Consider the following 14,145-nt stretch of genomic DNA (forward strand, 5'->3'; position numbering starts at 1 on the left):
GGTTTATTTTTAATTTTTAATAATTGTGCAGTCCTATATTTAATTTAATACTAATTAATTATTTACACGATTTTAATCAACTCAAAAACCCCTGTTTTGGAAACCCTAGTTGGAAAGGACCAGAGAAAGAGACAGGATCTGGCACAACACCCCCAGTGAGCAAACCAATGGCGACAGTGGCAAGGAAAAAACTCCATAAAGTCAGGAGGTAAAAACCTTGAGAGGAACCCGACTCAACAAAGGGGGAAACCCATCCTCTTCTGGCATGGCGCAAACATTGCAAAAACACATTCATTTAACCTAATATATGGAATATTAATATATTTAGAAATTAAACCAATTATGTTATGGTCAAATCATTTCTAAACATATTAAAATTAACTGGTATTCGGATTATTAGATGAAGGATCGCCCGCCATCTAGCCACTGGATCTGACTCTTCTTGCAGGCTGGATGTCCTGTGGTAGAGGAAGTATAACAGATGTGATACCGTTAGTAAATTTATTTGAATTGTTTTGACTCCACAAGACTTATGAAAAACAAAGTTTGAAAGACGGGTGTGATTTGTCTTGCAAGAGAACCATTTACACTTTAAAATTCTAAGCTCAGTATATAATAAAATGGACTGAAACACTAGATTTTACTAGAAGTATTTATGAACTTACATCAGTGCTTTAGTATGCATATTTCTCTGCTTCTTCTGTCTTCAGCATTGTCCTTTGCTCTGGTCTTCAGTGCCATCAACTACTGGTCCCATCCTGTAAATAATAAATGAATAATAGGATCATTATCATACACAAATACTAAAGTAGTAAATAAAAGTAAATTCACAACTTAACTTTACAGAAAGACACTACTTGTTTGTATTTAGTCACAAAACAATCTTCCAAACTTCAAAACCAATTCTAATCTTATGCTTACCACAGATGCCGGTATTCAGATGCTGTCATCATTAGTGTTGTAGCACACTCGATCTTCTTAGGCATTCTGACTTCAACTGCTGAAAAACATCAACATCAAAATGAGATTAGAATTAACATTTTCTTATAAATGTGGTTATGATGTGCAGTAGTACAGTGATTGAATCAAAATGTTTAAACACTTAGCTTTGGATGGTATATTGCAGAGTCGCATCCAGTCTTGGACATGACTGCTTTTGTCTCTTCCTGCAACTTTACAGAAGGGCACATATTAATGACAGAATAACAGTTCAATAACTGCATATAACACATTTAGTACAGATTGTCGAACAAATTAAAATTAAAACTTCTACCCACCCAGCAAAAACTCGTCGAAATGACGTCAAAAAGACGACAAAGCCAGACGTCTAAACAACGTAAAAATTTGGTTGAAAAGTGAAAGACGAAACGACGTCTTTTTCAGCACGTAGAAAAGACGTCTATAAAATGACGTCCAAATTACGTCTAAATTTGGTTGAAAAGTGAAAGACGAAACGACGTCTTTTTCAGCACGTAGAAATGACGTCTATAATAAGACGTCCAAATTACGTCTAAATGTGGTTGTAAAGTGAAAGTTAAAAAGACGTCTTTTCCAGGCCTAATTTCAACCGTGAATTCATGATTACATTGTTACATTAATAATTACAGTCAAAATAAGACAATTCACGAGTACCAAAACATTTATTGACATATAGTATTAAATACATCTTTCACCTAAAAAAAAACAATCTACTGATCACAAGCCTGCATTTGATCAAACGCATCGTAAAAAACTGTAATATTATGAAATATAAGTATAAATATTTGTTTTCTATATAAATACATTTGTAAAAGGTAATTTATTCCTGTGAAACACATTTTCAGCATCATTACTCCAGTCTTCAGTGAAATATGATCGTTCAGATATCATTTTAATATCCTAATATGCTGCTCAAGAAACATTTCTGATTATTATCAATGTGAACTTTCAAAAGAGCAGTATTTATTTTAAACAGAATTTTCAAAACAATAATCTTTGATTAAATAGAACAATTGCCAATTATAACCACACTGTCATTAATTACTTACCCTCATGTTGCTCCAAACAGCATAAGACCCTTTTGTGCAGAAGGCAAATTAATACATTATTAACATATGCCTTGTGTACACAAAAAACAGCAACAATAAAATTAAGTCTTCATTCACAAATAATGTATCTCCAAAACATTTTCACAAAAGCACCATGAGATGGCCAGCTCTCATGACAACACAACATTGATGCATCATGGTGCTCTTGTGAAAGTGTTATTTTTTTTAATAAAAATGCAATGTTTTTTTGTGCAGACAAAACATTCACATCACTTAGTTTATAAAATTGAGGTTAAACAACTGTAGTAACATGGATTACTTTAATAATGTCCTTACTACCTTCCTGGGGCTTCAAAATGGTAGTTGCATAAACTGTGAAATGGAGGGACATCAATTTATCAGATTTCTTCTCAGATCTACATTTATGTTTCAAAGATGAATGAAAGTCTTACAGGTTTGGAACAACATGAAGGTGTGATACATTTTTGTTTAACTAATACATTATTAGGTAAATCAGATCTCTCAGGGGCTCAAGTAGATCTCTGCCTAATCTCTGATCTTCTGGTTCTTCTGTTCCTTTCACAACCCTGGTGAAAAAAACAGCTAAAACCAGCCTAGGCTGGTTGGCTGGTTTTAGCTGGTCAAAGATGGGAGGCAGGCTGGTTTTAGAGGGGTTTTGGCCATTTTTCCAGCCTGGCCAGGCTGGTCAGGCTGGTCTTAGCTGGTCAGGCTGGGAAACCACCAGCTAAAACCAGCCTGACCAGCCTGGCCAGGCTGGGAGACCAGCTAAGACCAGCCAACCAGCCTAGGCTGGTTTTAGCTGGTTTTTTCAGCAGGGAAACCCAATCCTGGATCACTGAGCCAAGACAGAAGTTTCCACTTTAAATGCTTCAGCTGGGCCGCTTTTTCTTCAGCATCTAAAGTGAGACAGAAAACAATATCCAAAATGTAAATGTAAACATAAATAACCAAAATGTCTAAAATGTAAAGTACAGACTTGACTTTTCCCTACTGTTAGGGCATTTTCACCTCAAACAGTTTTAATAAAGTTCAAGCAGTTTTAAGTCAATCAAATTTAAGTATATGTGAGGCTCACTCCTGCTTAAAGGTTTAGTTCACCCAAAAATTTTAATTCTGTCATTAATTATCTACAAATGAAATTAATATTTTGGTTTTAATCCAAGAGCTTTCTGATCCTCATAGATAAATTGTTGAATAAAGTTATTTTTGTTTACTTTGCGCACAGAAGTATTCTCGCAGCTTCATATAATTATGATTGAACCACTTATATCACATTGACTTGTTTTGACTATGTTTTTGGTTCCTTTCTGGGCATTGAAAAATGCATATCCACTATCCAGTAAATATGGGAGGATCAGAAAGCTCTTGGATTAAACCCAAATTATCTTCATTTGTGTTCTGAAGATAAACAAAGGTCTCATGGGTTTGGAACAACATTAGGGTGAGTAATTAATGACAGCTGTAGGATTACAAATTTATAAAAGGTTAAACATAGATTCCAATATAACTGCCTAAACAGAAAAGTAATGCATATTGTGATTTCTAAGAGCAGACAAACCAGACCCTGAGACAGGAACCTTATGTCTTTAAGCAGTTCCTGAACATCTGGCAGGTTTCTCTTATTAAGTGTGAAATCTAAGCTCAAAGTACAACTGTGTCCTTTTGTTTATTCCCTTTGCATTTGAATGCTAAATAGATCAAAGCCGGGAAAATCCTACTAGGCTGACTATCTGTACTGCATTTGCATGCTTTGTTTAGATTGACTCCACCTCTATGTTTTCCTCTCCCCCTGGAAAGGTATATAAACTGTAATGTATATGCCTTAGTAGACGAATTTTGATGACTGCAGCGAACGAACAGCTAGGATCTCAATAAAGAGAAACTTCTGCTTCAAGATATCCAAAACGTCTCCTGGTCTCTGAGAAAAGTTCACAACAGTTTTGGTGCCGTGACCCGGATAGAGTTCCAGCTTCTTTACCTGAATCCAGATTGAAACAGCAAGCTCAACAGAAGATCTGCTTTCAAGACTGCATCTTTTGGAATCCAGAGCAAAACTTCCAGCTGAACAAAGATTTCCATGAATCTTCCTTTACAACCAAGGGTTGGTGAGTGCTACTCTATTCAAAAGAACCGCTAAAGACCAGTACATATAGTTATCCTCTGCGCCGTCAGAGAAGAGTTAACAGACAGCTGTAGGGTTTAGTTAACTAAGTTATCCTCTAAAGGTGTTCTTTTAGAGATGAAAAGTTATCCTCTGTTAATTCAGGGAAGTTTAGCATTACGTGCTAAAGTTGTTTATCCTCTGTTCACTCAGGGAAGATTAACATTACGTGTTAATATTTGTTATCCTCTGTTTATTCAGGGAAGGTTAACTACAGCTATTACAGTTTAGTTAACTAAGTTACCCTCTAAAGTTGTTCTTTTAGAGAAGAGTTGTTTATCCTCTGTTCACCCAGGGAAGTTTAGCATTACGTGCTAAGATTGTTTATCCTCTGTTTCATGGCAAATCCTCTGTTTTAAGCAGGGAAGTTTAGCATTAAAGTGCTAAAATTTGTTATCCTCTGTTTTGGCAGAGAAGTTTAGCATTAAGTGCTAGTAGTTTGTGTTGTCCTCTGTTAGTTCAGGGAAGGTTAACAATAGTTGATCTGTGTTAACAAGCGTACCCTCTGTTGATCAGAGAAGTTTTAGTGTTGTGATTGCGTGGTAGCAAAGCAAACTTGAAAAATGGTTAGAAAGAATGCTAGGCTAATTCCAACCACAGAGAAAGGTGGACTAGCTACGCCATTATGGACAGACGATGAGTTTAAATCATTGTTAGGAGAGCATATGGACTCAATAGTGACTGAGTCAGTAAAATTTGATTTGACAAAGAAATTTGGTATTGATCCAGATAAAGTTTGGTCAATTGAAGAATGCAAAAAGGTACTCGGAACATGTATCCGAAAGAAAAACCTAAAAGGCATTATCTGCTGCCACAGAGAATTTACACTATCGTTAGCACAAGAACAGGCTCAGTGTATCACTAAGTTGAAAGAACAAAACCAACAGCTGCACACTAGATTGTCCCGTTTCACTAAAAAGGTGGGCCATAACCAGGCTTCAACCAAAAGTGATTCAAAAGACCAACAGTCAGATGAAAGCTATCCTGACTTACAGTCTTCATGTAGACCAGAAGACAGTGGCAATACTGTAACAATGGAGAAAGATGCAGTGAATTCAGTGAAGGTATGTGGTGCTAGGAGAAGATGTCAGGGAATTGAGAAAATTGAAGGTGTTTCTCCAAACTCTTCTGTTGTTCCAGTACAAATGGTTGCCAAAGCGCTAAGACCTAAAGACATAGAGAGATTGTCCCAGAGCTTACCTTCAGCACGCACACATTTTTCAGAATTTAGAAGAACAATGAACAGCAAAATGCGTCTTTATGACATGTCGTTATCAGAAGTCACACAGCTGATGTCACAAATTCTAACTGAATCTGAATTCAACAGTTTTGAGTCTGCTGTTACTTCTGAACTACAACATGCCAGTAAAGGCGATTTGAGAGAAGGGGTTTTAAAAATTCTAAAGAATATCATAGGACCCAAAACAGACTGGTCCAGAATCACTAACTGTGTGCAAAAGAAGGATGAAACTGTAAGTGAGTACACTGAAAGGTTTTGTCAGTCAGCTGCAGCATACAGTGGAATAGTTGACACTCCAGAGAAGGTGCTAGATGATAAAGGACCACTAGCTCGTACATGGTTTGATGGCCTTTTAATTGAATATAGAAATGCACTGCCTTTCTTAGATCTCACATGGTCCAATAGAACCCTGCAAAGCAACTTGGACAGGTTAGCTATTTGGGAAAGAAACTCTGATGTTAAAGCCAGAGTAAAGATTGCAGCAGCTTCCTTTAAGTTGAAAACAGAGAACCGACAGGAAAGTAAATGTCCTAAGAGAGAGGGTAGTTGTCATTACTGCGGTAAACCTGGACACTTGATGAAAGAATGCAGGAAAAACAAAAAATACGTAAAAGAAATGAACAATGTAAATCAGCTTTTACACAGTCTGCTAGCAATGCTAAAACAGCACCTCCCCACTACACCAAACTCACTGGGCAGCTTGCTGAGGTGCTAACTGCTAAGGCTGTGAATTCTTAATTACCCCAGTAATCTACAACAAAGATGAAAGACTCTTTGTTAACAGAACAAAGGGAAGTTGAATATCACTCCCCCCAAACTTGGGGACACTTGGTTAAGAACACTCACAGCCATACCAGAATATTTTATTCAGTAACCCATCCTCTGTTATGATGTCTACCAGGACTGATGTTTAATTAGAGGACTGAAATGTAGTGATTGCATTGTTTTGGAAATACATGTATTTTTGTTCTGCATTAGGAACTTATGTCTCACACTATACAGTGTGCACAACACTTAAAGGGACAGATTAGGACACACAAACCAGTGAGGAGCCCAGGAAAGAACCGAAGTGCAATAAGCCTCGGGGGCCAATCCTGCGGTGAACATTTCCTCATAGGTTTTTTCCCCTTTAGTACTTTCAATCCCCACCTCACTGGTCTATTAGGTGTCAAATTAAGATAAGGTTAAGAAAGAAAAAAAAACACTATACGATCACTAGAATTTTAATGTAATAAATAAAACCACTATACGATCGACAGAAGTCTAAAAATGTCTATGCATGAATACTGCTGGTCTGCTGTTTCTTTGTTTTCTTGTGTTTCAGGTGTGTATGCCAAGTCATCTTCATAAGAGAAACCCTGGTGTGAAGCATCACTTCAGACATCCATGAACAAGCTTCATGAGGACAAAGAGTCATCTGAGTGAATCTATGTGGGAAACGGACTACAGAAAACAGACAGCTTCACAGCTATTCAGGCGCCATAGACTTCAAGACTTCCACTCTTACGCTACATGATTTTCTGTGACATCATGTAGTTTGTACGACATTTTATGTGTCAACAGTTACGGTTCTGAAAAGAACTATTACACCTACGTAAATCTAGGACAAGACACAGAATAAGTTGTATGTGCCTGTAACTTTTTCAAGTTACATGACTGCAAGATGGGGCTTATGTTAACCAACGTAGGCTATAGAATGGACTTATGAAAGTTTCAGAGAATCACATGAGAGAACTTCAGTCATCCATCAACATGATCAAGATTGCCATTCTAGTAATCACCATGAACATTGCAACAGAATCCAACAAGACATTCTTGATCTTTCAGCAAAATTACACCAGATGACTGAAAATAGTTCTTCATGGTTTGGAAACTTGTTAGGGAAACCCTGGCTGTGGATCAAGGAAATAGTTTCTGCTATTGATTCTCCTACTGGTGTACTATCTATGCGTCCACAGTATCAAGTGTTTCATTCAGCAAATGACCCATGACCATCACAAGGAAATTACGGGTCCAACCAGAAAAGACTATTACCCGTAAGAACTTAACGGGCCCTAGCTGCATGTTGGTTTCTGTGTCAACATGCCGTTACAAACAATCCCCATAGAGCAAGTACTATGTGCCTGTAACAATCAAAGGTTACAAGAACGAACTTTTAAATGTTTAAATTTGTATTATGTGAGAGTTATTAGAACTCTCAAAGAGGGGATTGTAGGATTACAAATTTATAAAAGGTTAAACATAGATTCCAATATAACTGCCTAAACAGAAAAGTAATGCATATTGTGATTTCTAAGAGCAGACAAACCAGACCCTGAGACAGGAACCTTATGTCTTTAAGCAGTTCCTGAACATCTGGCAGGTTTCTCTTATTAAGTGTGAAATCTAAGCTCAAAGTACAACTGTGTCCTTTTGTTTATTCCCTTTGCATTTGAATGCTAAATAGATCAAAGCCGGGAAAATCCTACTAGGCTGACTATCTGTACTGCATTTGCATGCTTTGTTTAGATTGACTCCACCTCTATGTTTTCCTCTCCCCCTGGAAAGGTATATAAACTGTAATGTATATGCCTTAGTAGACGAATTTTGATGACTGCAGCGAACGAACAGCTAGGATCTCAATAAAGAGAAACTTCTGCTTCAAGATATCCAAAACATCTCCTGGTCTCTGAGAAAAGTTCACAACACAGCATTTTCATTTTTTGGTGAACTAACCTTTTAAGATCACCTGAAATCCCTCAACAGTTCTTCTTCAGAAAAATTAGCATGTAACACCGAGAACAAGATGCTTATTTTCTCTATTATAGGTACAGCCATTTAAATTAGAGGCCACCACTGCAATTTAAATTCTGAATAAATGACAAAATATATTATAAATAACAAAAAATAAACAACACAGTTCTTTCTTAGTCGTGTAGACAATAAATGCAGTCATAATCAAAGTAGGCTACCCTTTTAATATTCAAAGTGCAAACAGAGACCGAATCTTTTAAGCATGATACAGAGCTATCAATAGACAACTACACAACTTATTATATTTCACACACTAATAACAAATTCAATATTTTATGTAGCCTAATTTTCGCTCATTGGGGAGTCGCTCTCTAAACGTGGGGTATTAAAATGCGTGTGCGCGTTTTAATTTTGGTTTCGTTTTAACGATCAAATGAACTCGGCGGTGCTGAGTGTGGATTCTACAATACAAGGGCTTACTTTAACAAAACCTTTTGAAAGGGGCAAAGGACACAAACTGGATTTTGAAAAGTGTGTCCCCAGTGAAAATTACACCCCTGCTTGAGTGCAACTCTGCTGCTGAGTTATCATCTGATGCAAATGTATGCCGCTTTGTACAGTAGCCTATATTGAAACTGAGACGCCAGAATTGTATCCGACAGAATGTGTCAAGTGTTTTATTATATTTAATAGGGCTGGGTAAAAAAAATATTGATTCTCTGATTTTAATCGATCTTCAGTTTAACGCAACGATATCGATTCGGAAAATCCCCGAATCGATTCTTATTGCGCATGCTTCACGTAAGAGGATTTACAGTCTTTTTATTTTTTTTACAGTAATGTGCATTTTGCAGTTTGTTTACATGGTGTACAATGGATGCACATATTTATGACTTCTTGTTACAGTGTTCATTCAAAATAAAAGTTTTTTAAAATAAACAACTGTGTGCACCCTATTATTAATGTAGATGTGTATTTCAGTAATAAACTTAAGTAGGAGAGTTTCAGTTACCAGCATTTATATCAAAATATGGATGCCATGTCTGCAAAACTAACATTTTAAATGAAATATTGATAGCTAATCGCTATCGAATCGAATCGAAATCGGATCGAATCGAATCGAATCGAAACCATAAAAATAAGAATCGAATCGAATTGCCAAATTGGTCACAATACCCAGCCCTAATATTTGACGTGTTGCCAGTCTTGAACGCGAAAAACTTTTTGCAAATATTGCATCGCATGCTGTTGCCGTCAATATTAGCATAATTTAGCAATACTTTTGATCACTTAAACATCGTTTGCGTTAAATTTACGCTTTGCTTTAAAGTGTAGTGTACATTACAGCCTCACATTTGACAAGCTCTGGGCGAGTGGGCGTAACCGCAGTAAACTATTGATTTTCAAGGCAGCCTCGCCGCAGCTAATCACCAGCATTTGATCCGGGCACGTTTTCTAGCTCACTGACGTTGACAAGATTATACCCTTGGATATTGAAATTTGGTACTGAACGAAAATTATTTTTTTGATACTTGATTCGGTCGGTGCTTAAAAAGTATCGAACTCGATACCCAGCCCTAAGCTTGGGTATAGAGAATGGGAACCTACATCACTGTTCATTGCATTCTGGGTAAAATTACTATTTATGTTAATATTTTTTACATAGACTAATAATTGAGGTGACTTTGTTTCCTCATGCACAGTGTGGTACTTTTCAGTTTGAATATGTTTTATATATTTTCCATTTGCATAAGAAAGCTTTAATAACTAAACTATAGAGTGCTAATCACTGTGAAACTGTCTGAAAGGGTTAATTGAAATATTATGTGCACGGTGCTGCAGAGAAATGTTGCAGACTGCTGAGGATAGCATGTCCTGTTATGGCCTGCATAGATAAGAACAGATACTTTTGAAGGTTTAGCAGGACGTGAGCCGTGTGTGGGTGGTGGAAAGAAACTTCTGCTTTAGACGCCAGCAGTCAAGAGAAGATACACGGAAGACGTCAATAGATAGCAGACAACTATGATATTTAAGGGAGTGTTTTCTGAAAGAGAATTCAGAAGAACTCGGAAGGACAGAGTTCTTCTCCAGCGCTGTTTTTGCTCTTGATTTCTCCTATTTGCTGAGCTTGAATAAAACTTTTAAATTTTGATAGATTGACTCCTGAACCATTTTTGAACATGCAGAGGACTATTTGAAAGTCCAACAATTTGGTGACCTCCGACGTGATGGTTCACGGAGTTTTCTGAGACAAAGGGAAATATCTGAATTCAACACAAAGAGCCGGCTCATAATCAATAGGTAAGCAGAAACCTTTTTAATTAAATTCTGCGATTGAATATTCTAAATGAAGTGTTGAATTTGGACTATTTTCTGATGTCGGTGGAGAAATCAACAGTATTTTAGTTAAGAGAATTTATCTTGTTACTGAATAGTGTTGTGAAATACATTTTGGTTAAATACTGTGGGTTAAATTTAGTCGGGGATCTTGCAGAACTCCAGACCTGACGAGGGTGGAGCTGGCGTAAGATCTAAAGACCTACCCGACTGAGGCAGTGAGGGTGCTCACTGTAAAAAAAGTAATTGGAAAAGTGAGGGTGCTCACTATAAAAAAAGTAATTGGAAAAGTGAGGGTGCTCACTATAAAAAAGGTAATTGGAAAAGTGAGGGTGCTCACTATAAAAAGGGAAAAGTGAGGGTGCTCACTATAAAAAGGGAAAAGTGAGGGTGCTCACTATAAAAACGGGAATTGAGTGAGGGTGCTCACTATAAAAAAGGTACTTGTTATAGTAGGGGCAGTTTAGGTGCATCAGAGCGTGAGTGACGCTACCTAGGGACAGAGTAGGGAGCGCGCAGACCATAAAAGACGTCATGGAGGGTGAATTCGACAGGGAATGTACGAAGTATGATTGTCCAACTCTTGGACAACAGTGGGATAAAATGATTGAAATTATAAAAACCCAAACTGATCAAAAAGATATGAAAACACGCATGCTAGAATTGGAAACTTGTAAACATGAAATGATTGAACATTTTGGTGATGAATGTATGAAAAAGAAGGGTTCTCTGTTTCAGAAAGTAGGGGTAAAAGAAAAAAGAGCGCAGGAAGCGCTTCAGAGACACAGAAAAGAGGAAGTGGGTTTATTGCAAAGGCGAACACACGCAACAAGAGAAAAAGAGTTAGATGAAAATCCTATGTCTAACCCTGTCACTAATAGAATTTTCAGGGCAGCAATGCTACAAGGAGCACCAGCTGGGGTGAGTCAAGCAATGGAGCAGTCCCCTGAGGTACCAGGCAGTGATGATGCAAATTGGAAAAGGTACGCAGTACATTTTATTGACGAAGCAGTAGAGAGAGTAGAGAAAGAAAGAAGTGAGCTGTTGAAGCTGCGGAAGGAGCTTCTGAGACTGCAGGTCGAGGAGAGGAAGTCAGCTAGAAATAGAAAGCCGAAACAGATGGCTCAGCAACAGCCTACCCTCACACCCACGCAGCCACAACCACAGGCTGAGCCTGTACATAAAACTTCTGTAAAATACCATGATTATGTTCCACAATACCCCAAACAACAGCAGTGGAATGTAGGTAGGGGCCGCGGGGGAAGAGGCAGGAGAGGTGGGGTAAACAGGGGGGATAACTGTTTCAAATGTGGGGGAGTGGGACATTGGTCACCAGACTGCCCAGAGGGCCAAAGAAGGTGTTACATATGTAGGGGAAAGGACCATCTGGCCAGAGACTGCCACCAGCAACGAGAGGCAAATCCATACCTAACTTCCTGAAACAGACAACCCTATCACGTTTTTTACTGATGGTAGCTGTCACAGAGCAGATGATGGAACATTGAAGGCAGGATTTGCTGTGGTTGAATTGCAGGGTGACAAATTTGTGACAGTAAAGGCGGAGCCCCTGGTGGGGAAACAATCAGCACAGAAAGCAGAACTGTTAGCCTTGATCAATGCATTGAGACACTCTGAGGGTAAAACAGCAAACATCTACTCTGATTCTGCATACGCAGTTTCCGCGGCCCATGTGGAGCTGCCTGTGTGGGTCAGATGTGGATTCACAACCTCGTCCAGCCGGCCAATTACTCATGAGAAAGAAGCAAGAGAGCTCTCAGAAGCCATAACGCTACCTGGCAAAGTGGCTACTATTAAGTGCACTGGTCATTCCCAAAGAATTGACCTACCATTGAATGAGGATGCAGATATGGCCATAAACAGAGCCAGATGTGACGTCCCTTCTCCCTGAGTTTTGACATTGCTGCCCCAGAACACAAATTCGTGAATTGGCTAAAATCTGTGCAAAGATTAAATTGACATATTGCTACAAACAATCAAGAGCAAATGGAGAGAACATCGTTGGACTGCTCCACTTAAGGTAACTGCACACACTTCTCACTGTGTTAGTCTTGCAGGAAAAAGTGATACGTGGTACCACCTGAGCCAGTGTTGTCCGGCGGATCCTCCGTCCAGATCCTTGGAGGACACCAGAGTGGACCTTGCTTCACAGGTCCAAGAGAGGGAGGATACAGGTGACACACAAACACATACACACACAGGAAAAGACCCTGACCAGGTATGAGAGAGCTATAGGAAGTGAGACTCAGACTACAAACCACTTAAGGTATAAAAGACCAATAATGAAAGATTCATGTTTAAAGAAACATGGAGGGATTGAGCTAAACTACACCAAAGATTCAACCACGTCCTATACGTTCGATTTGTGCGATGTTCCAAGATTTTTGTTGCACCTTTATCCCAAACAATACCGCCCCAGATGGGTCAGTAACGCGGGCCCTGGAGGGACTGAAAACTCTCTCTAAAACTATGGCAGAACACTCTGGTATAGATAACCCCTTTGATGATTGGCTAACCAATGTGTTTGGAAAATATAAAACCATGATAACATCCATTCTAGTCTCTCTCGCTACTTTTGTGGCTATAGTGGTAACCTGTGGATGCTGCTGCATCCCGTGCATCCGGTCATTGTGTAACAGGGTGATAGTAACAGCAATTGAAAAGAAAGAAGAGGCTCCGCCCCCTTACACAATGCCTTTGTTGATATCCCCAGAAGAAGAAGAAGAGGAGGAGGAATGTAACTTGTGAATGTTCTCTCTCTCTCTCTCTCTCTATTAACTGTGTTTTCTTGCAGATGCTGATTCATCATAAATTGTGTGTCATATAGAGATGTTCAGTAGATGTTTTGAGCCTAGAAGGAATGTGTAGAAATGTTTAGCTTAGATACTTTCAGTGTGATTGTCTCAGCTGACATGTTGTGGTCGCCCAATTGCAAATTAGGGGACCGTCTGGGCGTCTTTCCCCGTGGGGGTTTTCGGCCCAGTCCTGTCTGAGCACACTGGTAGTATAGGGAATTTTACCTTTTGAATTTTACATGCATGCAATGTTGACTAGAGTAGAATGTTGATATATACCAATAAGTAAGGCAATGCCGTGATTCGAAGTATACTTATTCATTGTTTCTCTCTGTTTGACTGCAATATGACAGTTTGTTGGTCACATGCTGGCCTCCACCATGGCTAAAGCTGTAAATGTAGTGAAAATGAAATTTTTTTATATTTGCAGTCAATCGGATGTAAGACTACTTTTACTACAATTTAAACTTTCAAAACTGATCTTCACATGATGATTTACACCCATATTTTATTGTTAGTAGGAAGTCTCAATGGCTCTCATGGTTCTTGAATGCACCTTTCCTAAACTGCAAGAAAACACCAAATTCTGAAAGAACACTGTTTGGGATAACTAATGGGAAAGAGCGGTTACCAGTGTTAATGAGGTGATTTCTCGATGACGGGTAAGATCCTCTTTTGGCCAAGCGGAGGGCAATCTAAGGCAGGGATTCACCGCCACTGGGCACCTGTCCGAGATGGGAGGTGTTATATGTGAGACTGTTGTGGAGTTGAGCAGATGCTTGATAGGCCTAGAGCATCAGAGAAGCTGTACAG

The 14,145-nt window shown here is 38.7% G+C and overlaps 1 long non-coding RNA gene across 1 annotated transcript; it reads right to left on the reverse strand.

Moving 5' to 3' along the window:
• Window positions 1-107: 107 nt before the first annotated feature.
• Window positions 108-979, reverse strand: LOC141339301 (uncharacterized). The gene is made up of 3 exons (XR_012355931.1): window positions 922-979; window positions 666-758; window positions 108-458 (listed from the first exon to the last, which is right to left on the reverse strand). It is a non-coding gene; the product is annotated as an uncharacterized lncRNA (long non-coding RNA).
• Window positions 980-14,145: the final 13,166 nt, after the last annotated feature.

Source organism: Garra rufa, chromosome 1 (genome assembly GCF_049309525.1).
Source record: "Garra rufa chromosome 1, GarRuf1.0, whole genome shotgun sequence".
Lineage (NCBI taxonomy): Eukaryota > Metazoa > Chordata > Actinopteri > Cypriniformes > Cyprinidae > Garra > Garra rufa.